Genomic DNA, 26894 nt, shown 5'->3' with positions numbered 1-26894 from the left:
TATAAAAAGAATTTTACTATTTGTATAATACTTATCCAACAAAATTTTGTTTTGTTTGTATTCAGATATAGTGTCACGACCCCGGTTCACCCTCTGTGAACCATCGTGACGGCACCTAGTCTCTACGACTAGGTAAGCCTAAATTGTGAAAGATAACCAAACTTGCGGAAGTAAAACAATTTAAAAATAGAAATAAAACAATAATAGTGTTTAAATGTGCCGCTCGGCATACACCATATATAAGTCTCACAAACCAATATCTAAATCCAAGACCCGAAAACCCATGAATCACAAGCTAAGATCAATACTACATAGCTCTAACTCCGGAATGTCTAATAAGAACAGAATAATACAGAAGGGCTAAATACTAAAGCAGGAATAGAAAGGGACTCTTCAGTCTGCGGACGCGGCAGATGTACCTCGAAGTCTCTAAGTAGTCGCCTCCCTCAAGGATGGTAGGACTGAGTAGAAGTACCTGGATCTGCACATGAAAAAACATGCACAGAAGAGGCATGAGTACACCACAACGGTGTCACACCTCCTCTTTTCACACCCGAGAGGGGATATAAGGGAGTTTTTCCAATTTAAGTGACATTATTCGAAATGAGATTAATTATTCATTTTAGAGTCGCCACTTGGGATAGTTTATTTGGTGTCCCAAGTCACCGGTTTATTTTAAATCCCAAATCGAGGAAATTTCGACTTTCTTTTTGAAGTCTGCGAACCAGAAATTCTGAATAAGAAATTCTGTTAACTGGGGAGAAGGTGTTAGGCATTCCTGGATTCCGTGGTTCTAGCACGGTCGCTTAAACTATTATAATCTGCCTATTATCTGATTTTAATACATGTTTTAGCCTATGGTACATTTTAACTTATTAAACCGCTTTTAATTATTTTAAGGAAGATTCGACGTTATGTAAAACACATCTTGAACCACGCCACATGAAATGCACTCGCAGTCCGAGACACATCTTACTTAACGTTGTTGAGAATTGAATTTGGGTCACATAAAATGCACACCCGAGTTTAAGGAAGTTAATTTAAATTACGTGCCTAAAGCAACTACGACACTCAGGATTGTTTCTTTCTAAATATGACATCATGTATTGAGAGATCTATAATTATGAAATTATTTGTTGAAAAAGGGGTTAATTTGGCTATCATTATCATTAAAGCATAATCTATACTTTGATCTTACTAAAAGGTTTCAACTTAATATATTACAATTATTCAATACTTGGGATTATTTTGGGAGAATCGATAGTTGACGGGCAAACTCACTGCCACAAACGTTGATCCAATAATTCAAACAAAAAGATATTAGCCACCTGAACATGTAAAACAAATATATGCATTTCAACCTTTAAAGAAGTCTTAATAAATTATCTTCAACACTATTAACCAATCCAATCACTGAGATGGTTCACTTGATTTTTCATCCATGTGACTCAATCATCATTAATTTTCATGATTCAATTAAACCTTGCAATTTTCGTGAGTAAGGTAGAAGACAAGTAAATGAACATGCCTACCGAGCCTTGAAGCACAAATATGACACACAAAATAATTACACTAAACATAGATGAAATAAGCAAAGCCAAACAGGAAAATCTACAAGAAATCTGAGAAACAATTCAAGCATTTAATTAAACAGTTACGAGCTAAAGCAAACTTAATACTATTGAAATAGTAAATAGAGAAATGAACCTTTGGACGCGCCTCAGTCAAAATTTATTTAGCAGGATAATTCATGCATAGTTTTGTATAGAAACAATGGCCACCCAGCTATGAGATCCAATGACAAAATAAAAAATGCGAACAAAACCTCAAACCAAAAATCTCGACTTTGAACCGAATACCTCCACTCGACTCAAGCAATCTTAGCTATTATTATGGTGGTGTTTTTAAAGGTAGGAAAGCTAAATTTTTGGGTTAAAATAAGGCAGTTTGGTCAATGGTTTATGGCTGGATTTTGGGGGTTCCTTCAGCTCATTTTTGGAGCTATTTTGAGGTCATTTTTGGTTGATTTTCGTTGGGTAATTGGGTTTATTTTTTAGCTTATTGTTGCTGGGTTCAGGGATGTTTATCAGCTGGTTTTTAGAGCTGTTTCACATTGGTTCGAGGCTGGAAATTAGTCCCATTTCAGTTCATTTTGTGCGCTTTTGGGGGCCAATTATGGTGCTATTTTTTGGGGGGTAGAAGAAGGTGTTTTATCGATCTTTCATGGCTGATACGAGAGGATTTTTAATGTAGAAAAGAAGAGGAGGTGATTATGGTCTACGGCTGCTTCTCCGTTTTCTGATGATTGTAAAGCTCAGATTTTTAGGTATCTCCCTTTATTTTAGGTGTTAGATACTATTATATAGAGGTAGGGATTTGGTTAGAGGTATGAGCCCAGGAATTATGGGCTTGGAAATTATGGGCAAGGTCCAAAATTAGGCCTAAAAATGGGTTGCTCGAACCCTATTCTAGAAGCTGGTCAACATGCAAGCCGAAACAAACAGATGCGCAAGTAGCACGTAAGATGCATTAGGATGGTCTTTTTAAATTCGGTACACCTGTCCTAGACGGACCCAACCCCCTTGTTGGGTCGCCAAAGTCAAATGCATGTGATGGAAGCAAGCGTTCCTACTAGGGATCCGGTATAAGGCTGTGTTATACTAGGTTTAAAAACCTGGGTGTATTGTTCTAGAACTGGCTTACCCGAGCGAATAGCTCAAGCTGGGGGGGAGCGTACCGGGAATACAGAAGCTTCACCGGTTTTGCAACTTGTCCGAACCTCGTTCTAAAATTGAGATAAGACTCTAACAGAAAAGAAGTCACATGAAGTGCACACTTCCCAGATGATTTAGAAGACTCAGAAAGAGGAGGGTTTCGTAGCAATTTATATACAGTCCAAACAATATCAAAGCGGTAAAAGCGGGATTTAGCACATTAGGCTCAACATGTAAAAATCAGATAAAACAAACAAACTATAACAGTTATTCTAAGCTCGAATTCTTAAACCCTGAACCGAAATTCTGGGTTTGGGTCCCCAGCAGAGTCTCCAGAGCTGTCACACCTCCTTTTTTCACACCCGAGAGGGGATATAAGGGAGTTTTTCCAATTTAAGTGACATTATTCGAAATGGGATTAATTATTCATTTCAGAGTCGCCACTTGAGATAGATTATTTGGTGTCCCAAGTCACCGGTTTATTTTAAATCCCAAATCGAGGAAATTTCGACTTTCCTTTTGAAGTCTGCGAACCAGAAATTCTGAATAAGGAATTCTGTTAACCCGGGAGAAGGTGTAGGCATTCCCGGATTATGTGGTTCTAGCACGATCTCTTAAACTATTATAATCGGCCTATTATCTGATTTTAATACATGTTTTAGCCTATGGTACATTTTAACTTATTAAATCGCTTTTAATTATTTTAAGGAAGATTCAACGTTATGTAAAACACATCTTGAACCACGCCACATGAAATGCACCCGCGGTCCACGACATATGTTACTTAACGTTGTTGAGAATTGGATTTAGGTCACATGAAATGCACACCCGAGTGGAGCTATTTTGAGGTCATTTTTGGCTGATTTATGGCTGGGTGAGTTTATTTTTTAGCTTATTGTTGCTGGGTTCAGGGATGTTTATCAGCTGGTTTTTGGAGCTATTTCACATTGGTTCGGGGCTGAAAATTAGTCCCTTTTCAGTTCATTTTTATGCGCTTTTGGGGGCCTATTATGGTGCTATTTCTTTTTTTGGGGGGGGGGTAGAAGAAGGTGTTTTATCGATCTTTCATGGCTGACACGAAAGGATTTTTAATGTAGAAAAGCAGAGGAGGTGATTATGGTCTACGACTGCTTCTCCGTTTTCTGATGATTGTGCAGCTCAAATTTTTAGGTCTCTCTCTTTATTTTAGGTGTTAGATACTATTATATAGAGGTAGAGATTAGGTTAGAGGTATGGGCCTAGGAATTATGGGCTTGGGAATTATGGGCAAGGTCCAAAATTAGGCCTAAAAATGGGTTGCTCGAACCCAAGTTTTATTCTTTCTCCTCGAACGAGCCTAAAAATACGATCTCATTTATTAATTAATCCTACTTAAGTAAAATAACCATTAAAATAAGACTGGTCGTTAAAACAAAACTATTTTTGGTATTTTTCAAGATTAAAATGATTACAAAACATTAATGAAACTATTTTTTTTTTGTAATTTTCTTTTTCTCGTAATAAAATAAAGTAAAAGAGTAAAAATTAATTGAAATAAATATAGTAGACCTAAACTAAATATTTATATGCTAAAATATAAAAAATCTTGGGGAGGGTCAAAAATCACATGTCTACAGCTGCCCCTCTTTGACTGGAAACGCGAAGAGTTTTCAGACAAAGAATGACTAGACAGGTTTTTTGACCCGACCCTCATTTAAGGAGACCAAAAACTAAGAGAAAGGAGAATGTGACCGAGACCTGGTATCTGAGCTGCCTACATATCCTTGGCTATAAAGGAATCAGACCACGTGTAGTTCAGAGGTGAATCAGGTGATGAAGTATGCCGAGGTGGAGAGCCGGTCGAGGTGTCGTTCCACTGAGGTTCCGGTCCGCGGTCCCGTTATTACATCAAAATTAAAAATAAAAAAGACTAACTAAGCCTATCATCTACGAGTTACAAGATTCATATCTATGAGTCTTCTGAAGCTTGATCTTGAGTCTTGGTTGGTTCTTCATGCGGACCCTGATCTGAATCTTGATGCTTGTTAGCCGCAGGTGTTGGTTCAATCTTCTTCAGCTTTTCAAACCAAGACGGGACATGCAGAGCTTGTGACCTCAGCCATGTCTTGAGCAGCTCACATCTTTCATTAACTTCTGTATTTGGATTAACATCTTGTCTTTTTTTTTTTTTTTTGTTTTTTTATTCTAGATTGTGACTAACTTCTGTTGATCATCTTGGACTGCTGACTCGCATTCTTGACGCGAGCTTCTTTTGTTGCTGACATGAATTGCATTCTGAATTGAATTCCTCTTTTTTTTCAGGTGGCGCCTGATTGTTGAACTTGAACCGTCTTCTTTTGTTACTTGACACTGTTTTCCCTTGCACCTTGAACCATTTTCCCTTAAAACTTGAACTGTCTTCCTTCGAAACTGCTTTCCCTTGAAACTTGAGTTGTCTTCCTTCGAAACTGCTTTCCCTTGAAACTTGATTTGTCTTCCTTCGAAACTGCTTTCCCTTGAAACTTGAGTTGTCTTCCCTTGTTCTCCAGGTGGGCGCCTAATTACAACAAAATAGGAAAAACAAAAGAAATTTTCTTGCCCCAGTTTGATATTGGAAACATCTGTGAGTGTTAACAAAACTGTAAATCACCTATGCTATTGATGCAATGATGAGAGTAAAACTAAAGACTTGACTGGAAAAACTATAAACTAAGCTTGACTAAAGTAAAGACTGGCCCTATTCTCCAGGCGAGACCCCTGATTTCAAGAAAACTAAAAATTGACCCTTTTCTTTCAAATCTAGACTTCCTTCTTTTTTCCTTTTTTTTCTTTTTATTTTTCAAATTCAGACTTCGCCCTTTTTAAAAAAAAATTATTATCCTAGGAGAAAATTCATCGGACTAGGTTTTCTATCTTAGGAGAAGGATTCATCAGACTAAGATTTTGATCCTAGGAGAAAGTTCATCAGACTAGGTCCCTTTTCTTCTTCTTTTTTTTGTATCTTAGGAGAAAGATTCATCCGACTAAGACGTTTATCCTAGGAGAAAATTCATCAGACTAGATCATTTTTTTTGGTATCTTAGGAGAAAGATTCATCAGACTAAGATTTCTATCCTAGGAGAAAGTTCATCAGACTAGGTCTTCTATCTTAGAAGAAAACTTCATCAGACTAAGACTGTGATCCTAGGAGAAAGTTCATCAGACTAGGTTTTCTATCTTAGGAGAAAAATTCATCAGACTAAGATTTCGATCCTAGGAGAAAATTCGTTAGACTAGGTTTTCTATCTTAGGAGAAAAATTCATCAGACTAAGATTTTGATCCTAGGAGAAGATTCATCAGACTAGGTCTATTCTATTATCTTAGGAAAAAAGATTCATCAGACTAAGATTTCTATCCTAGGAGAAAATTCATCAGACTAGGTTTTCTATCTTAGGAGAAACATTCATCAGACTAAGATTTTGATCCTAGGAGAAAGTTCATCAGACTAGGTCTTCTATCTTAGGAGAAAGATTCATCAGACTAGGTTTATATTGGGAGGAAAATTCATCAGACTAGGACCTTTTATCCTAGGAGAAAAAAAATGTGAAGATCAATGGCAAGATTTCATGCACAATAGTAAGATAAATAAAGCCAAAGATTTGAGAAACTTCCCTTTGTCGGCTCTTCTCGTCTTTTCTTTTTCTTCTCTTTTTTTGTTTTTTTTCTTTTTTTTTCTCTTTTTGAATCACTTTCCTTGCACCGCTTTGTTCCTGTTTCATACAAAGAAAAAATTGTCAGTTTTGAAAATGGTGGTCAGTTTGTGGCCTTGAGTTTTTGGCAGCTTGACTTCTGCTCAATCAGCTTGAGTCGGCTTCAAGAGACTTTTGCTCTGCATCAACCCTAATTGTTTCACACCTAGTATCGTTTATACTTGTGGCTCAATCATCCTTATATCAACTGGAGATCTTTGCCTAGGTGACCCTTTCCGATATCTTGAATGACTTTCTACTTTTTGAGCAATTTGTCTGTCAAAGAGAATCACCAGTTATGTTTCTTGCGCCAAGTAGGCTGAGAATGGTCTTTTTGGGGAAGACTTTGTATGAATCCTCAAGGTAATTGACAGTAACAACCGAGTGTACTGGCCAAAATTACTTTGTGCAACTGAAAAGCTGGTAGCAGATTTTGAAATCTTTTCTTACTTATTTTGATAAGGACTGACTCAGAGGGAAGGACACAATACTATAAAGAAACAATATTAACAAGAAATGCCCCCTGTCGGAAGGACAGAAGGAAGAAATTTTTTTTCTCCAATAACTAGCCTTAATGGTAATGACATGCATTTTGGACTCAATGGCCTGATCTTTCAAACTAATCCAATCTTCCCTTTTGCCATTCTTATGAGCTTTGAAGTCGGGCTTGTTCGTGCCAATTCTTTGCATCAGCTTCGCGACTCACTTTCGACTAGTGGTTCCCCAAGGGGTTCTTACCAACAAGTCTCTCTCATTTATTCATCTCTACTTACCGTCGTCTTACAGTGCCCGTGAAGGTTTTCACTAGTAAGACTCTCTCATTTCTTTTATTTTTCTTTTTCTTTGTTTTCTTGTGTGAGCAACTTGACAATGTTCTATGTCGCATGGCAACTGTTGCTCATTGCATGCATCTCTTGGCATTCTTGAAGGTTGATCAGGAGGTCTTTATTTGGAAGGCTTTTGGATATGGGTAGGAAGAAAGGATGACATGAAGGCTCAAAGTAGACTCAAAACGAGGTGTTGTGGACTTACAACTCTTGGAATAGACTCTTTCAAAAGTGAAATAAAATCTCTTCCCCAGTTTCAGATACTGGGGATTTTTGGATTTTTCTATTTTTTTTCTTTTTCTTTTTCTTCTAAATTCTTATTTGGTTGGACCGAACCGTGAGGCTGCCTACGTATCCTTTTTTTAAGGAATCAGGTCGAACGTAGTTCAAACATCTGTCCTAACTGTTTTTCCATCTTTCTTTATGTTTTCTTTTTTCTGTTTTCTTCTTTTTTTCTTTTCTTTTTTTCTTTTTTTTGTTTGCCCCAGCTTCTATTTTTGAGGCATGGACCTTTGATAATACCTTTTTTTTCTGAACTTTCTAAGAATTGCCCCAGTTTGTACTCTTGGGACATAGATTTATTTTTTTGACTCTAAACTTGATTCCAAAAGAGGATAGTCAAAGAAAAATAACGCAGGCTCAAAAGGGGTAACAAGGGATATAAAATGTTTGGGTAGCAGAAAAAGGGCCTCCCAACCTCAAGAACGTCAAACATGGTATCTTTTCACGATCACAACATTGACGAACATGTCTGTCTTCTTGGTGTGTCGTGGTCACAAGACATTTTTTCATCCCTTAGTGACAAACTTTCCAACAAACATCGATTGATTAAACATCCTCAAGCCCAATCTTCACAATGATTTGAAGGTGAATTTTACTCGACCTTAGTTCCAAAGTATTCCAACTCTTTATTCATCCTTAAAAGTATTTTTTTTTTAGTTATCGGATTTCAGATTAAATTAGTTCCTAAGATCTGGCCAAAATTCTGCATGCATTTCATGTCATTAAAACTAGCGGGAAAAGAACTAAGCATGGAATGACACAAAATGACAAACTGTATTTCATTGAGTAAACAACAAGACAAACAATCTAGAATCCGAGTAACAACCCTAAATAACCCAACTAATGAAAATAGCAACAGAACAGAAAGACAAAACTCACACAAACAGAATGGAGGGATAGAAGGATTTGACTCAATAAAACAAATAAAATCTGGATCACAACCTTGAAATAACCCAGATAATAGAAAAAACATCAAAACAAGCTACCAAGATTTCTTCCTAGTGAGGAGGGAATGACTTTTCAATTGCTAGGCTTGATATTTAGCCACAAATTTGCTCATGAGAATCAGCAGAGCCTTCTCCAATTTCAAAATCATTAACTTCAGTTAGCAAATTCTCGAGAGGATTCTCATACTCCCTACCACCATGCATCATCCCCGCAAAGTGTGCATCATCATGTACAGGTAAAGGATTCTGCGTGATATTCTGGGTGTCACTGTCTTGGATCACAATCAGGTTTCCTAGATCATCCTTTCTATTTCTCTTTTCAAATCCCGACAGTTTTCAACATTGTGCCCCTGGGCATTGGAATGGTATTAACACCTTTTAGAAGGGTCAAAGCTTCTTGCACGTGGGTCCACATGATTTGGAGGAATAGGTGCAATCATGTCATAATGCTTTAACTTCTCAAATAAGCTTGCATAGGACTCTCCTATTGGTGTAAAATTATCTTTCAACCTTTGTTCCCCTTTATACCTCTGGCTTGGATGTGGGTTATAGGTCGCCTGAAAATTTTGTGGAGGTTGTTGGAGATTTCGTGATGCTCGTGCTCGCCTTCTGGGGTGTTTTGGTGGCTGGACAACATACTGAGGTGGAGAGACAGAGTATTGAGGGTTCTGAGGTGGATAATACTGCTCAGGGGAGTCATGGAAAACTTGAGGAGGCTGCTCATGCCTTCGAGATGTTCTCCTGGGACCTCTTCTCGACCCTGATGTCATCATGATTTCTTCAACCTTCTCATTTGTGTCGCTAAAATTATCAGACTCAACCCGGACATCCTGAGTTGTGTCTTTAAAAACTGCTTGACTTATAATTTTTCCTATCTTAAGACCATTCTCTACCATTTCTCCTATTTTGATTGCTTCCGAGAAGGATTTTCCCACTGCGGACATCATGTTTTGAAAATAATCTGTCTCTTGAGCATGACAGAAGACAGTGATTAGCTCGTGGTCGTCCATGGGTGGCTTAACTCTAGCTGCTTGCTATCTCCATTTAATGGCATATTCCTTGAAACTTTCAGTTGGTTTCTTCTTCAAGTTTGAAAGGGAATTGCGGTCTGGGGCAATGTCAATGTTGCATTAGAACTATTTGACAAAGGCCTGTGTCATGTCATCCCAGACATACCAGCGAAACGTGTCTTGATCCATAAACCATTTAGAGGCTACTCCCATAAGGCATTCCCCAAAATAAGCCATCAAAAATTCTTCATTTCTTCCCGTACCTCTCAGTTGATTGCAATACCTTTTCTGGTGGGCTATGGGATCTCCATGTCCATCATACTTTTCAAATTTGGGAGTCTTGAAACTAGGCGGCAAGTGGACATCGGGGAACATACATAGATCTTTGAAGGCAACACTCTTTTGACCTGCCTACCCTTGCATGTTTTTCAACTGTTGTTCTAAGCTTTTCACTTTTTGGGTCATTTCTTCTGGTACCATCTTTCGGGCAGGCTTCTCAATGTTTGCAGAAAGATCAAACGAGTACGAGTGGTACTCAGGAGAGTGGTACTGCTCTTGCTGTGTAGCAAATTGTGACTCATGACGAGGCTGTCCTTGACCACTAGCCCATGCTTGACACATTTCGGTCATTTGCTGTTTCAGTATTCTATTTTTCTCAAACACAATAGCCTCTTGTTGAACCCTCTGACCCTGAGTCTCTTGAGCACTTGTAACAGCTTCGATGTCAGTTATCATTTTTCCTTGGATCTTGTGCTTCCAGCTTACCACAAACCGACCACCTCAACTTTCTTCACAATTCAAAACAAAACATGTTAGAATGGACTCAGTCGGTCCTTATTATTATCAATATTTTTTCATTTCTTTTTAATGGTGATCGAACCTGATATGGGTTGCCTACGTATCATGTGGGAACATGAATCAGATATTGCGTAGTTAGGGATGATTAGGAATAAAGTAAATAAGCTAACTCCTTTTTTTGGCTTTTTGACTCTTTCGAAAGAAAGAATTAAAAAGAAGAAACAAAATATTTTTGGATTTCAATTTTTTTTTTCTGTTTTAAATTTTTGAAAAGAAAGACTTCTAAATAATAATGATTTTTTTTTTTAATTTCGACTCTTTTTTTTTTCTGGAATTTCGAAAGAAAAACTTCTACAGAAGAATGGAAATATTTTGAATTTTTGGACTTTTATTTTGAATTTATGAAAGAAATACTTCTAAAGAAAAAAAAAGAAAATATTTTTGAATCTTAAATTTCCTTTTCAATTTTTAAAGAAGAATGAAAATATTTTTGGATTTTCAGAGAGGTTAAAAGAAAAATATTTTTGTATTTTTTTTATTTAAAACTGGGGTAAAAAAGAAAGACTTTCTAAAGAACGAACTAAAGGAAAATATTTTTGGATTTTTTTTTGAAAATTGTGGGCCGGAACCGATGAGGTTTGCCTACGTATCTCACATCCGGTGAGAATCAGACCCGCGTAGTTCGCCCTTTTTGACGAAATAGGGAAACATGACTTTTTGAAAACATTGGATTATTTTTCTCTTTTTTTTGAATTTTGGGAGAGTTTCAGAAATTTCAAATACCTACCTCTCACTCTTGATTTTTTTTTCGATTTTCTTTTCATTTTCTTTCCCTATTCTAGAAGCTGGTCAACATGCAAGCAAAAACAAACAGATGCGCAAGTAGCACGTAAGATGCATTAGGATGGTCTTTTTAAATTCGGTACACTTGTCCTAGACGGACCCAACCCCTGTGTTGGGTCGCCAAAGTCAAATGCACGTGATGCAAGCAAGCGTTCCTACTAGGGATCCAGCATAAGGCTGTGTTATACTAGGTTTAAAAACCTGGGTGTATTGTTCTAGACCTGGCTTACCCGAGCGGACAGCTCGAGCTGGGGGGGGGGGCAGCGTACCGGGAATACAAAAGCTTCACCGGCTTTGCAACTTGTCCGAACCTCGTTCTAAAATTGAGATAAGACTCTAACAAAAAAGAAGTCACATGAAGTGCACACTTCCCAGATGATTTAGAAGACTCAGAGAGAGGAGGGTTTCGTAGCAATTTATATAAAGTCCAAACAATATCAAAGCGGTAAAAGCGGCATTTAGCATATTAGGCTCAACATGTAAAAATCAAATAAAACAAACAAACTATAACAGTTATTCTAAGCTCGAATTCTTAAACCCTGAACCGAAGTTCTGGGTTTGGGTCCCCAGCAGAGTCGTCGGAGCTATCACACCTCCTTTTTTCACACCCGAGAGGGGATATAAGGGAGTTTTTTCAATTTAAGTGACATTATTCGAAATGGGATTAATTATTCATTTCAGAGTCGCCACTTGGGATAGATTATTTGGTGTCCCAAGTCACCGGTTTATTTTAAATCACAAATCGAGGAAATTTCGACTTTCCTTTTGAAGTCTGCGAACCAGATATTCTGAATAAGGAATTCTGTTAACCCGGGAGAAGGTATTAGGCATTCCCGGATTCTGTGGTTCTAGCACGATCTCTTAAACTATTATAATCGGCCTATTATTTGATTTTAATACATGTTTTAGCCTATGGTACATTTTAACTTATTAAACCGCTTTTAATTATTTTAAGGAAGATTCAACGTTATGTAAAATACATCTTGAACCATGCCACATAAAATGCACCCGCAGTCCGCGACATATCTTACTTAACGTTGTTGAGAATTGGATTTGGGTCACATGAATGCACACCCGAGTTTAAGGAAGTTAATTTAAATTACGCGCCTAAAGCAACTACGACACTCGGGATTGTTTCTTTCTAAGTATGACATCATGTATTGAGAGATCTATAATTATGAAATTATTTGTGGGAAAAGGGGTTAATTTGGCTATCATTATCATTAAAGCATAATCTATACTTTGATCTTATTAAAATGTTTCAACTTAATATATTACAAATATTCAATAATTGGGATTATTTTGGGAGAATCGATAGTTGACGGGCAAACTCATTGCCACAAACATTGATACAATAATTCAAACAAAAAGATATTAGCCACCTGAACATGTAAAACAAATATATACATTTCAACCTTTAAAGAAATTCTAATAAATTATCTTCAATACTATTAACCAATCCAGTCACTGAGATGGTTCACTTGATTTTTCATCCATGTGACTCAATCATCATTAATTTTCATGATTCAATTAAACCTTGCAATTTTCATGAGTAAGGTAGAAGACATAGTAAATGAACATGCCTACCGAGCCTTGAAGTACAAATAGGACACACAAAATAGTTACACTAAACATAGATGAAATAAGCAAAGCCAAACAGGAAAATCTACAAAAAATCAAACAGAGAAACAATTCAAGCATTTAATTAAACAGTTACGAGCTAAAGCAAACTTAATACTATTGAAATAGTAAATAGAGAAATGAACCTTTGGACGCGCCTCGGTCAAACTTTATTTAGCAGGATAATTCAAGCATAGTTTTGTATAGAAACGATGGCCACCCAGCTATGAGATCCAGCGACAATAAAAAATGCGAACAAAACCTCAAACCAAAAATCTCGACTTTGAACTGAATACCTCCACTCGACTCAAGCAACCTTAGCTATTATTATGGTGGTGTTTTTGAAGGTAGGAAAGCTAAATTTTGGGGTTAAAATAAGGCAGTTTGGTCGATGGTTTATGGCTGGATTTTGGGGGTTCCTTCAGCTCGTTTTTGGAGCTATTTTGAGGTCATTTTTGGCTGATTTTCGCTGGGTAATTGAGTTTATTTTTTAGCTTATTGTTGCTGGGTTCAGGGATGTTTATCAGCTGGTTTTTGGAGCTATTTCACATTGGTTCGGGGCTGAAAATTAGTCCCTTTTCAGTTCGTTTTGTGCGCTTTTGGGGGCCTATTATGGTGCTATTTTTTTTTGGGTGGGGGGTAGAAGAAGGTGTTTTATCGATCTTTCATGGCTGACACGAGAGGATTTTTAATGTAGAAAAGCAGAGGAGGTGATTATGGTCTACGACTGCTTCTCCGTTTTTTGATGATTGTGCAGCTCAAATTTTTAGGTCTCTCTCTTTATTTTAGGTGTTAGATACTATTATATCGAGGTAGAGATTAGGTTAGAGATATGGGCCTAGGAATTATGGGCTTGGGAATTATGGGCAAGGTCCAAAATTAGACCTAAAAATGGGTTGCTCGAACCCAAGTTTTATTCTTTCTCCTCGAGCGACCCTAAAAATACGATCTCATTTATTAATTAATCCTACTTAAGTAAAATAACCATTAAAATAAGACTGGCCATTAAAACAAAACTATTTTTGGTATTTTTCAAGATTAAAATGATTACAAAACATTAATGAAATTATTTTTTTGTAATTTTTGTTTTCTCGTAATAAAATAAAGTAAAAGAATAAAAATTAGTTGAAATAACTATATTAGACCTAAACTAAATATTTATATGCTAAAATATAAAAAATCTTGGGGAGGGTCAAAAATCACATGTCTACAAATGGTACTCAGTAAGTGTCAAGCCTAACCTCGGTTGGGTAGTGACGAGGAAGGTCAGGGCCCTACTGAGATTAAATAAATATAAAGATGACAGGATAAGATAAGCAGTACAATTGAGAATCTACAGTAAGAATCTACACAGGATAATAAGAGTACAATAACGGAAACAGCGATGAAGGCAACCATAAGGAAAGTAACCGGGGATCTCTTAGTACCGAGGATCTCTTGGTATCCCGAGGATCTCTTGGCATCCTCAATATATGCTAGGGATCTCTTGGTATCCCGAGGATCTCTTGGTATCCTCAATATATGCTAGAGATCTCTTGGTATCCCGAGGATCTCTTGGTATCCTCAATATAGGCTAGGGGTCTCTTGGTATCCTCAATATATGATAGAGATCTCTCGATATACCGAGGATCTCTTGGTATCCTCAATATACGGGCCATGGATCTCTTGGTATCCCGCACCTCAGTTCAGATCATAAATACATACAGGGGTCTCCCGGGATGCCATCCCATAGTCCCAAAGTAAAAACACAGAGCAGCAACACAAGAATACCCGATTAAGCTAAATTTCGTAACAAGTAAACAGTTAATTCTAGCCTAACATATTTCACATAATACAATTAAGGCAGTTTACGCAAATAGGCAATTAAGTCAACTAAACATGCTTTTCTAAACTAGCAATATGCTAAATTCACAAGTAGAATAAAACAGGAAAAAGAACTCAATTGAAATACTTAAGGAAAAGCCGAATTTTCAACAATTAACTCAAGTACGAGCTCGTCGCCTCACGTACAAGGCATTTCAATTATCAAATATATCATATCCTAAGGGGAAGGTCCCCCACACAAGGTTAGACAAGCCACTTACCTCGAACGGGCTCAATAATCAATCTGAAACCACGCTCTTGCCACGAGTACTCGATTCCAAATAGCCCAAATCTATTCAATTCAATTTCATAACGTAAATAACACTTCAAGTAACTGATTCTACAAAGAAATTCTAAGCTAATACGCGTAATTAGGTAAAATGACCAAAACATCCCTCGGACTCACGTCTCGAAATTGGGTAAAATTTATAGTTTCAGAATCCTCATACTCTCACGATTCTAACCATACAAAAATTATCCAAATCCGATGTCAAATCCCCAATCAAAACTCAATTTCTTAATCTAAGAACTTTTCCCCAATTTTCATACAAATTCCGAAATTAAAGGAGTAATTCATGTTTAGATTAATGGGTTACGAGCAAAAATGAGTTAAGAATCGTTACCCAATCTATATCTCCGAAAATCCCTCAAAACCTTGCTCAAATCCGAGCTCCCAAGCTTAAGTTTTGATAAAAATGGCTAAAACCCTCGATTTTGAAAACTTATATCTGCCCAGAAAATTCCTTCTTCGCGAACGCAGTCAAAGCCTCGTGTTCGCAAAGCACAAAATAACTTCGACCATTTTTCCTTCTTGGTGAATGCATCCCTTACTCCACGAATGCGATGCTTTGCACAGACGAACCTTTGTGAATGCGACGGGAACCACGCGAACGCGATGCACAAAACTCCACTAGGCCAATTCCTCTTCCGCGAACGCGAAGCCCAATCGTGAACGCATAACACAACCATCCAGCCTCTTCGTGAACGCGGAGGCGCTCTCGCAAATGCGAACAAATCCCTACTTTTCTTCGTAAATGCGAGAACCCACTCGCGAACGCGATGAAGGAAACCATAACTGACTGCTGCAACATTTTCTGCAATTTCCTAAGTTCCAAAAATGACCCGTTGAGCATCCGAAACACACCCGAGGCTCCCGGGACCTCAACCAAACCTTCCAACCAATCCTAAAACATCATTCAAACTTGTTCCAACCTTCGAAACGCTCAAAACAACATCAAAACACCTACTTTTCATCGGATTCAAGCTTAAAATTTCCAAAAACTCTAAAAACACACTTTCGATCAAAAAGTATACCAAACCTCGTCCGAATGACCTAAAATTTTACACACACATCCCAAATGATATAACGGAACTACTGCAACTCTTGGAATTCCATTCTGACCCTCAGATCAAAATCTCATTATCGAACCGGTAACTTCCAAAATTCAACTTTCGGCATTTCAAGCCTAAATTAGCTACGGACCTCCAAAACACAATCCGAACATGCTTCTAACCCCGGAATCACCCAACAGAGCTAACAGAACCATCAGACTTCTATTCCGAGGCCGTCTTCATACTGTTCCGAATATGGTCAATTTTCCAACACTTAAACTCTCATTTAGGGACTAAGTGTCCCAAAACTCTCCGAAACTCAAAACCGAACATCCCGACAAATCAAAATAGCAGAAATAAACTCGGGGAAAGCAGTTAATGGGGGATCAGGGCATTAATTCTTAAGACGATCGGCCGAGTCGTCACATCCTCCGACACTTAAACATTTGTTCGTCCTCGAACGAGCATAGAGACATACCTGTAGTACTGAAAAGATACGGGTAACGGCTGCACATATCTTGCTCGGTCTCCCAGGTCGCCTCCTCGATCGGTTGACCCCGCCATTGAACCTTCACTGATGCAATGTTCTTTGACTTTAGCTTTCTAACCTACCTGTCCAATATTGCCACTGGCTCCTCAATATAAGATAGATCCTTGTCTAACTGGACTGAACTGAAATCCAACACGTGCGACGGATCGCCGTGATACCTCCGGAGCATCAAAACATGAAATACCGGATGAACTCCTACCAAGCTGGGAGGTAAGGCAAGCTCATAAGCAACCTCCCCAACATGCCTCAATATCTCAAAAAGGCCAATAAACCTCGGACTCAACTTCCCGAATCTCATAACGCCCTTCATAGGCGAAACCCGAAGTAGAACCCGCTCTCCAACCATACAGGAAACATCACGAACCTTCCGGTCTGCGTAACTCTTCTATCTGGACTGGGCTATGCGGAGTCTATCCTAAATCACCTTAAACTTCTCCAAAGCATCCTGAACCAGGTCTGTTCCCAACAATTTGACCTCACTCGGCTCAAACCAACCCACCGGGGATCTACACCGTCTCCCATATAAAGCCTCATACGGTGCCATCTGAATACTGGACTGATAGCTATTGCTATAAGCAAACTCCGCCAATGGTAAGAACTGATCCTAAGACCCTCCAAACTCAATCACACACGCACAGAGCATATCGTTAAGATTCTGAATAGTGCGCACTGTCCGTCGGTCTAAGGGTGAAATGTTGTACTCAACTCTACCCTAGTACCTAACTCATGCTGAACGGCTCTCCAGAACTGTGATGTGAATTGGGTACCTCTATCTGAAATGATGGAAACCGAAATGCCATGCAGGCGAACAATCTCTCGAATATAGATCTCTGCCAGCCACTCCGAGGAATAAGTAGTACACACAGGAATAAAGTGAGCGGACTTGGTCAGCCGATCCACAATCACCCAAATAGCATCAAACTTCCTCAACGTCCGTGGGAGCACAACTACAAAGTCCATGGTGATCCGCTCCCACTTCCACTCTGGAATCTCTATCTGCTGAAGCAACCCACTCGGCCTCTGGTGCTCACACTTCACCTGCTGACAGTTGAGACACCGAGCTACGAATCCAACTATATCTTTCTTAATCCGCATCCACCAATAGTGTTGTCTTAAATCCTGATACATCTTCACGGCACCCGGATGAATGGAATACTGCGAGGTATGGGCCTCCTCTAGAATCAACTCTCGAAGCCCATCAACATTGGGTACACAAATCCGACCCTACATCCTTAATACCCCATCATCACCAATAGTCACATCCCTAGCATCACCGTGCTGAACCTTATCCTTGAGGACAAGCAAATGAGGGTCATCATACTACCGCTCCCTGATACGATCGAATAAGGAAGACCGAGAAACCACGCAAGCTAGAACCCATTTGGGCTCCCTGATGTTTGACTCTGTCTGTTGGGAGGGTCTGTCCAATTGTCAATGAGGACCTGGAGGCATGAAATGCAGCATCCCCAGCAAAAGGGACGTTAGTACAAAATAATTTACCGAGTATGTAAGGCAACAGGATAACTGAAAGATGAAACTGAACTGATAATATAATAACTGAAAGTAACTATGAGTCAAAGATAATCTGAAGTTATGCTTACCTGTTGATACTGGCTCAACTCTCCCAATATAGTAAGTAAAATAGTTGTCCGGCCTTATAAGGCTCGGTATGTGTAACTGATCTGCCATAGTAGGCTCGCTCATAGGCGCTCGGCCATACTAGGCTCTATATCTCGGTCATGCTGGGCTCGCTCATAGGCGCTCGGCCATAGTAGGCTCGGTATATAACTCACCATCTGATCAGAGGTTGCCCAATAGGGGCTGCCCATCGATTATAGCTCGATGGTAATGAAAATACTGTAATACTGTATATATAGGCTTGCTGCTCTCTTGACTGGAAGAAGACTTGGATGAAAGAAGACAAAACTAATATGAATATGAAGTCCCGATAAGGGAGAATACTATAACTTATGAGTGTAGGATAGTGTATATAAATTTGAGAGTATGAACTTCTCTTTATGCCTCGTTATCAAACACATGTAATTACGAGATCATGCCAAAATGAAGGAAGGGCTTAGCCTTAACATACCTTATCACAATCTTTCAAATCACCAAGTTGAACTCACCTCTTCCCACCATAATACAACAACGACAATAATACTATCCTTAAGTTACGAAAGGTACAACTATCGCACAACGAATGATAAGCTTATTTTGTATAAAAACGGGCAGCATCTCCCTTATAATCCTTACTTCCTCCAAATTGAAGATAACACCAATGACACAAGAACATAATAATATAAACATATATACATTATTTTCCAACCTTATAAACACCACAAAATACTACAAAACTGCCCAACACACCCCAATCTCTTCATACACAAAACGACCACCGTAGTAGTGTCAAATAGCCCGAAAATGCTACGACGAACGACCAACCCTCCACCCTGAATTTATGTGGTGTTTCTCCACATCCTTCCTCCTCAGAAACTCCAGAAAATAGTAGTAAAACAGAAGCCCAACAACAACACAAAACAGACCATAAAACAGTCCGCTACAAGTGAATAACTCGAACTCACGGCTTCCGATCACCGTCCCGTGAGTTCTTACAACTATAGAACGACTTACCATGAATTTACAGTAGAAAAAATAGATTAAAGAGAGTAGTAAACTTACCTTATTTTTTGGATTACTCAGCTCCTATCTTGGTTCTTCAAACTCTAGATTTTACCTCCAATTAGAACTTGAAAGGGAGAGAAAATCAATTAGGATTTGTGGAAAATTTCTAGGAGGATTTTTGTGGAGCTTATGTCTGGTTTATATGAACTATTTTCAGTTTAATATATGAAGAAAATAGTCCTTTAAAAGGACTCTTTGGACGACCCGAAATGGCCCATTTTTGGGCTCTCATTTAAGCAAGTAAGTGACACACCTACTTGTCACCTATATCTCTCTACTATAATGTCGTATTGATAAACAGTTTAATGAGTTAGAAAGTAAAATCATAGAGATTCAATTTTATGGGTGGAACACTCCATAACTCTAAGTATATTGAGAGAAAATTGTAGTTACATTTGACCCAAAGTTTCAGTAAAACTTATGAATGTGACTTGTGATGACTTTCATCAACTTTTGTTCCACAACTCGCTTGACTTCAAAACATAGCACATGACCATCATATGACTAACATAATTCATAACATAACCTCCTTATCATGTTAAGCACCCTAGTATCACCCCAAAAGTACATGTTATAACATTCCCAACTTGTCGACTTTCTACGAAACATTGTTTTCTTCAATTCCTTTAGCTTCTGAACCTTCCAACCTCTTTGTACTTGTTGTTCATAATCTTCAATATTTGTAACCTCCACATTAACATGATTAACTAACTTTGTAAATTTTTCAAAGATGATTTCTTTTCTGAGTTTACATCAATTGACTTACGACGTACTCTTACGTACAAAAACATGGGGTGTAACATTATAGCTGAGTACTGGTAGAACAGTTGGTGTTCGTATTCATTAATGCAAGTTTCTGTTATATTTCTTTCTGTAGTTCTTTTTCGTTTTAGTATAAACTATTGCAGGTTGTATATGTTGTGATGCCCCGCCGTAACCTCGTCACTACTTCATCGAGGTTAGGCTCGGCACTTACCAGTACATGAGGTCGGTTGTACTGATACTGCACTCTGCACTTCTTGTGCATATTTCGGAGCTAGTGGCTGATTGAGAGGTTGGTTGTTGTTGTTGCATTACAGAGACGCAAGGTAGTCCTGCAGGCATCCGCAGGCCTTTGCGTCCCCTTCTATCCTATTTCATTTCTGTTTTATCTACTTTCAAGACAGATGTAAACTTTTCGTTCTGACCATTATTTGTACTATTTTTAGACTATTATTGAGTTGAGACACAAGTTTTGGGTGGAATTCATTTTGGTTTTCGTCATTAGTATAAAGATACTCTTTTAAACTATGTTCTTCTGCATTTATTTCCGCTGAATTACTTTTGTTAAGTTTTAATTATTAAAAGATAAAGGGACAAGGTGAAATATTCTGTAACGTTGGCTTGCCTAGCGGGTACAATGTTAGGTGCCATCACGGTTCCGATGGTGGGAAATTCGGATCGTGACAAGTTGGTATCAAAGCTCTAGGTTGCTTAGGTCTCACAATTCCGGACAAGCTTGGTAGATTCTGAGGGATCGATACGGAGACGTTTGTGCTTATCCCCCAGAGGCTACAAAGTTAGGAATAATTTCACTTCTATTTAGCTTTGTCGTGTGATTTGATCTCTCAATGCTAATTGAACACTCTACTCTGTTCTTTCGCAGATGGTGAGAACACGTACCGCTTCATCAGCTGATCACCAGCTCGAGCTCCTAGTGGCTGCTCCTACGAGGGGAAGAGAAAGAGGCCGAGGTAGGGGTAGAGCTCAGCCCAAAGCTCGAGCAGCAACACCAGCGACAGAGCGTTAGGTAGAGTTTGATGAGGAGGTTTCAGCCCAGACTGTTCCAGCAGGTCCATCTTAGGTTCCAGAGGGGTTCATAGCTACCCCAGTACTTCAGGATGCTTTGGTCCGTCTAGTGGGCCTTATAGAGAGTGTTACTCAGGCAGGCATACTCCCTATAGCACCAGCCGTCTCTCGGGCTGGGGGAGGAGCACAGACTCCCGCTACTCACACTACGGAGTAGATGGCTCCCTAGTTTCAGACTCCAGCAGCTCAGCCAGTTGGGGTAGTTCTGCCAGATATTATAGCACAGACCGGTGATGGATCAGCTATGTGTTTGGAGGCTTTGTAGAGGTTGGATAGGTTTACCAAGCTTTTCATTACTACCTATGGAGGTATATCTTCAGAGTATCCCGGGGACTATTTGGACAGTTGCTACGAGGTTCTACAAAACATGGGGATAGTGGAGACCAATGGGGTCGACTTTGCTGCTTTTCACTTATCAGGTTCCGCCTAGAAATGGTGGAGAGATTACTGCTTAGCCTGACCAACTGGGTCACCAGCTCTCACTTGGGACCAGTTCTCGCAGCTATTCTTGGAGAAGTATCTTCCTATCACTTAGAGAGAGGACTACAAGAGGCAGTTTGAGCTCCTTCAACAGGGTTCTATGACCGTCACTTAGTACGAGACCGGATTTGTGGATTTGGTCCGTCATGATCTTCTTATACTTCTCACTGAGAGAGAGAGAGGGGGTGAGGAGGCTTATTAAGGACTCGCTCCGCCTATTAGATTGCAGATGGCTAAGGAGACAGGGAGCGAGATTTCCTTCCAGGATGCGGCTAATGTGGCCCGGCGAGTTGAGCTAGGTTTATCTTAGGAGAGTAGTTAGGGGTCTGACAAGAGGCCTCGTTATTCAGTTAGGTTCAGTGGTGCCTCATTTGGAGGCAGAGATTCTTTTGGTAGAGGCCATTATCCCAAGCCATTTCATTCAGCACTTCAGACATCCCATGGAGCTTTAAGGGGTCGTGGTCCTTATATAACTCATTCAGGACAGCTAGCTCATAGTACACCGCCAGCTCCTATTAAAGCACCTCCTCTTTAGAGTTATTACCGTGGTCAGCTGGCCCGTCAAGGTCAATCTCAGTTTCCTCAGCCGCAATATTTAGATGAATGTTTTGAGTGTGGGGAGTGTGGTCATATTCGGAGGGCTTGTCCGAGATTAGTAGGTGTTCAGTCACAGCAGCAGAGTTCTCGTGCCATGATTCTAGCACTGCTTGCCCAGCTAGCTAGAGGTAAGGGTCAACCCGCTAAAGGTAGAGGTCAGGCCGTTAGAGGTGGAGGCCAAGCTGTTAGAGGTGGAGGCCAACCAGTAGAAGGCTATCCCAGAGATATAGTTCAGAGTGGTGGGGCCCAGCCCCGATGTTATGCTTTCCCAACTAGGACTAAAGCTGAGTCCTCCGATGTTGTTATCACATGTACTGTTTCGGTTTGTAGTAGAGATGCTTCAGTTTTGTTTGATCCAGGGTCTACATACTCCTATATGTCTTCTTATTTTGCTTCATATTTGGTTATGCCTCGTGATTCTCTGAGTGCTCCCGTATATGTGTCTACGCCGGTGGGTGATTCTATTATTGCAGATCGTGTGTATCGTTCATGTGTGGTTGTTATTTGGGGGTATTGAGACTAGTGTAGATCTCCTACTTCTCTATATGGTGGATTTCGATGTCATTTTGGGAATGGATTGGCTATCACCTTATCATGCTATATTGGATTGTCACACCAATATTGTGACATTAGTTTTGCCGTGGTTGCCTTGATTAGAGTGGAGAGGGACTCCTGATCATTCTACCAGCAGGGTTATCTCTTATATGAAGGCTCGACGTATGGTCGAGAAGGGGTGTTTGGCTTATTTGGATTATGTTTGTGATTCTAGTGCTGGGATTCCTTCTATAGATTTTGTACCAGTTGTTCGGGAGTTTCCAGAGGTGTTTCCTGCAGACCTGCCAGGGATGCCACCTGATAGGGATATTGACTTTTGCATTGATTTGGCTCCAGGCACTCAACCCATTTCTATCCCGTCGTATCGCATGGCCCTGCCAGAGTTGAAGGAATTGAAGGAGCAGTTGCAGGATTTGCTTGATAATGGCTTTATTAGACCTAGTGTCTCGCCCTGGGTGCGTCGGTGTTGTTTGTTAAGAAAAAGGACGGATCGATGAGGATGTGTATAGATTATCAGTAGTTGAAGAAAGTCACCATCAAGAACAAGTATCCATTGCCGAGGATTGATGATTTGTTTGATCAACTTCAGGGTGCCAAAGTGTTTTCGAAGTTCAATTTGAGATTTGGCTACCATAAATTGTGGATTAGGGCATCCGATATCCCTAATCGGACTCGATATAGGCATTATGAGTTCTTAGTGATGTCATTTGGGTTGAACAATGCCCCAGTAGCGTTTATGGATTTGATGAACCGGGTGTTCAAGCCTTATCTGGATTCCTTTCTGATTGTCTTCATTGATGAAATCTTGATCTACTCCCGCAGTCGAGATGAGCATGAGTAGCATCTTCGAGTCGTTCTTCAGACTCTAAAAGACAAGCAGTTGTATGCTAAGTTTTTGAAATATGAGTTTTGGTTTAGTTCAGTTGCCTTCTTGGGTCATATTGTATCAGCAGAGGGTATTCAGATGGATCCTAAGAAGATTGAGGCAGTCAAGGACTGGCCTAGACCCACATCAGCTACAGAGATCCGGAGTTTCTTGGGTTTTGTGGGTTATTACCATCGATTTGTGGAGGGGTTTCCATCTATAGCAGCCCCAATGACCAGGTTGACCCAGAAGGGTGCCCAATTCAGGTGGTCGGACAAGTGTGAGGCAAGCTTTCAGAAGCTCAAGACAGCTCTGACTACGGTGGCGGTATTGATGTTGCCCACAGGTTCAGGGCCATATACAATTTATTGTAACGCATCTCGTATTGGACCTGGTGCGGTGTTGATGCAGAATGCCAAGGTTATTGTATATGCTTCACAATAGTTGAAGATTCACGAGAAGAATTATCCAGTTCATGATTTGGAGCTAGCAGCCATTGTTCAGGCGCTGAAGATTTGGAGACATTATTTATATGGCGTCTTATGTGAGGTGTTACGGATCACAAGAGTTTGCAATACTTGGTCAAGCAGAAGGAGCTAAATTTGAGGTAGAGGAGGTGGTTGACGCTATTGAAAGACTATGATATCACTATCTTGTATCATTTTGGGAAGGCCAATGTAGTGGCCGATACTTTGAGTAGGAAGTCAGCCAGTATGGGCAGCTTTGCGTTTATTCCAGTCGGTGAGAGACCGCTTGCTTTGGATGTTCAGGCCTTAGCCAATCAGTTCGTGAGGTTGGATGTTTCTGAGCCCAGCCATGTTCTAGCTTGCACCGTCGCTCGGTCTTCATTATTTGAGCGCATCAGAGATCGGCAGTATGATGATCCTTATTTGTTTGTCCTTAGAGACACAGTGCGGCACGGAGATGCCAAGAATTTTACAGTTGGAGATGATGGAGTTTTAAGGATGCATGGTCGTGTTTGTGTGCCTAATATGGATGTACATCGTGAGTTGATTCTAGAGGAGGTCCATAGTTCCCGGTATTCTATCCATTCGGGCACCGCTATGATTTATCAGGATTTGCGGCAACATTATTGGTGGAGGATGAAGAAGGATATTGTTGCATATGTAGCTTGGTGTTTGAATTGTCAGCAGGTAAAGTAAGCATCAGAGACCTGGTGGTTTGCTTCAGAAGATTGAGATTCCTGAGTGAAAATGGGAGCGTATCACTATGGACTTCGTTGTTTGACTCCCACGGACTCAGAGGAAGTTTGACACAATATGGGTTATTGTGGATAGGCAGACTAAGTCAGCGTATTTCATTCTTGTGGCAGTTTTCTTTTCTTCAGAGCGGTTGGCAGAGATCTATATCCGTGAGATCGTTCGTCTTCATGGTGTGCCCGTGTCTATCCATTCTGACCGAGGTATGCAGTTTACCTCGCATTTTTGCAGGGCAATACAGCGTGAGTTGGGTATGCGGGTTGAGTTGAGCACCGCATTTCATTCTGAGACGGACGGGCAGTCTGAGTGTATTATTTAGATTTTGGAGGATATGCTCCAATCATGCGTTATTAACTTTGGAGGTTCTTGGGATCAGTTCTTTCCATTAGCGGAGTTTGCCTACAATAAGAGTTATCAGTTGAGCATCCAAATGGCTCCCTATGAGGCATTATATGATAGAAGATGTCGATTTCCAGTTGGATGGTTTGAGTCGGGGAAGGCTCGGTTGTTGGGTATAGTATAAGGTTAAGATCATTCAGGATAGACTTCGTACAGATCAGTCTAGGCAAAAGAGTTATGCCGACCGTAAGGTTCGTGATGTGGCATTCATGGACGGGGAGCGAGTGTTACTTCGGGTGTCGCCCATGAAGGGCGTGATGAGATTTGGGAAGAAGTGCAAGCTAAGCCCTAGGTTCATCGGGTCTTTTGAGATCCTTGATCGAGTGGGAGAGGTGGCTTACAGATTTGCGTTGCCTCCAGGTTTATCAACTGTGCATCCCGTGTTTCATGTGTCCATGCTTTAAAAGTATCACGGTGATCCATTCTACATGTTAGACTTCAGCACTGTCCAATTGGACAAGGATTTGACCTTTGAGGAGGAGTCGGTGGCTATCCTAGACCGGTAGGTTCGATAGTTGAGATCGTAGAGTTATCCATCCGTTCGTGTGCAGTAGAGAGGTTAGTCGGTTGAGGCAGCTACCTAGGAGTCCGATTCCAATATGCGAAGCCGATATCCTCATCTTTTCACCAACTCAGGTACTTTTCTATGCCTATTAGAGGACAAACGGTTGTTTTAGAGGTAGAGAATGTGATGACCCAAAAGGTCATCTTTTGTTTTAGAATCTATTTTTGTGTCCCGAAGCCTTAAAAATCTCCCTTTATACATCCTCGATTTGCGTGCGCAGTCCGGGGGCGATACTAGAAAGATTTTGTGTGAAAATTTTAAGATATAACGATTTTTTGGCTTAAAAAGATGATTTTAGTTGACTTTGGTCAACATTTTGGGTAAACGGACTCGGACCTGTCATTTAAAGGTTCCAAGGTCCGTAGTAAAATATGGGACTTGGGCGTATGCCCGAAATTGAATTCCGAGGTCCCTAGCTCGATAAATGAATTTTTGAAAAAATTATTGCTGGAAAATATAAGAAATTTTAGAAATGGAATAGTGTGTGATCTCGTTGGTATCGGGCTCGTATTTTAGTTCCGGAGTCCGGTACAAGTTTGATATAGTATTTAAGTTGTATCCGTGGAATTTGGTAAAAAAACGGAGGTGATTTGATGTAATTCGGATCTTTGGTTGAAAAGTTAGAAATTTTAAACTATCTTGAAAATTTCATGAGTTTTGGTGTTGAATTCATAGTTCTAGATTTTATTTTGGCGATTTGATCGCGCGAGCAAGTTCATATGATGTTTTAAGACTTGCGTGCATGTTTGGTGTAGAGCCCCGAGGGCTCGGGTGAGTTTTGGATAGGCTACGAGGTGTTTTGGACTTGAAAAAAAATTGCAGGTGCTACAGTTCTGGTGTTGGCCTCTAATCTCGCAATTGCGAGACCAGAGTTCGTAATTGCGAGGCCTGACAGTGTTGCAATTGCGAGTCACTCATCGCAAATGTGAAGAGTAGCTGGGCCAACAGTCTTCACAATTGCGAAGAACCCTTCGCATTTGCGAAGTAAAGTTGGGAGGGGATTGGTCGCAAATGTGACATAATGGTCGCAAATGCGAAGGCAACAAAAAAATTGCGAAGGTTCGCATTTGCGATGTCCATCTCGCAATTGTGAGCTTCGCAATTGCGACATCTGCAATTGTTAAGTTGGGACTTAGACGGGATTTTCACCTATTTTTCACATCTCTCAAATCCTAAAACCTTAGAGACG

At 39.9% G+C, this 26894-nt stretch overlaps 1 long non-coding RNA gene across 2 annotated transcripts; it reads right to left on the bottom strand.

The window, feature by feature from the left end:
• Positions 1–4451: 4451 nt before the first annotated feature.
• On the bottom strand, positions 4452–13538 carry LOC142179554 (uncharacterized). Of its 2 annotated transcripts, none has more exons than XR_012708044.1 (2): positions 12896–13538; positions 4452–10276 (listed from the first exon to the last, which is right to left on the bottom strand). It is a non-coding gene; the product is annotated as an uncharacterized LOC142179554 (long non-coding RNA). The 2 variants fall into 2 exon arrangements; XR_012708045.1 differs by having other exon boundaries at positions 4452–6443.
• Between the last annotated feature and the right edge of the window lie 13356 nt (positions 13539–26894).

The sequence above is a fragment of the Nicotiana tabacum genome, chromosome 1 (genome assembly GCF_000715075.1).
Source record: "Nicotiana tabacum cultivar K326 chromosome 1, ASM71507v2, whole genome shotgun sequence".
In the NCBI taxonomy this organism is placed as follows: Eukaryota; Viridiplantae; Streptophyta; class Magnoliopsida; order Solanales; family Solanaceae; genus Nicotiana; species Nicotiana tabacum.
This window is presented reverse-complemented; position numbering and strand designations above follow the sequence as displayed.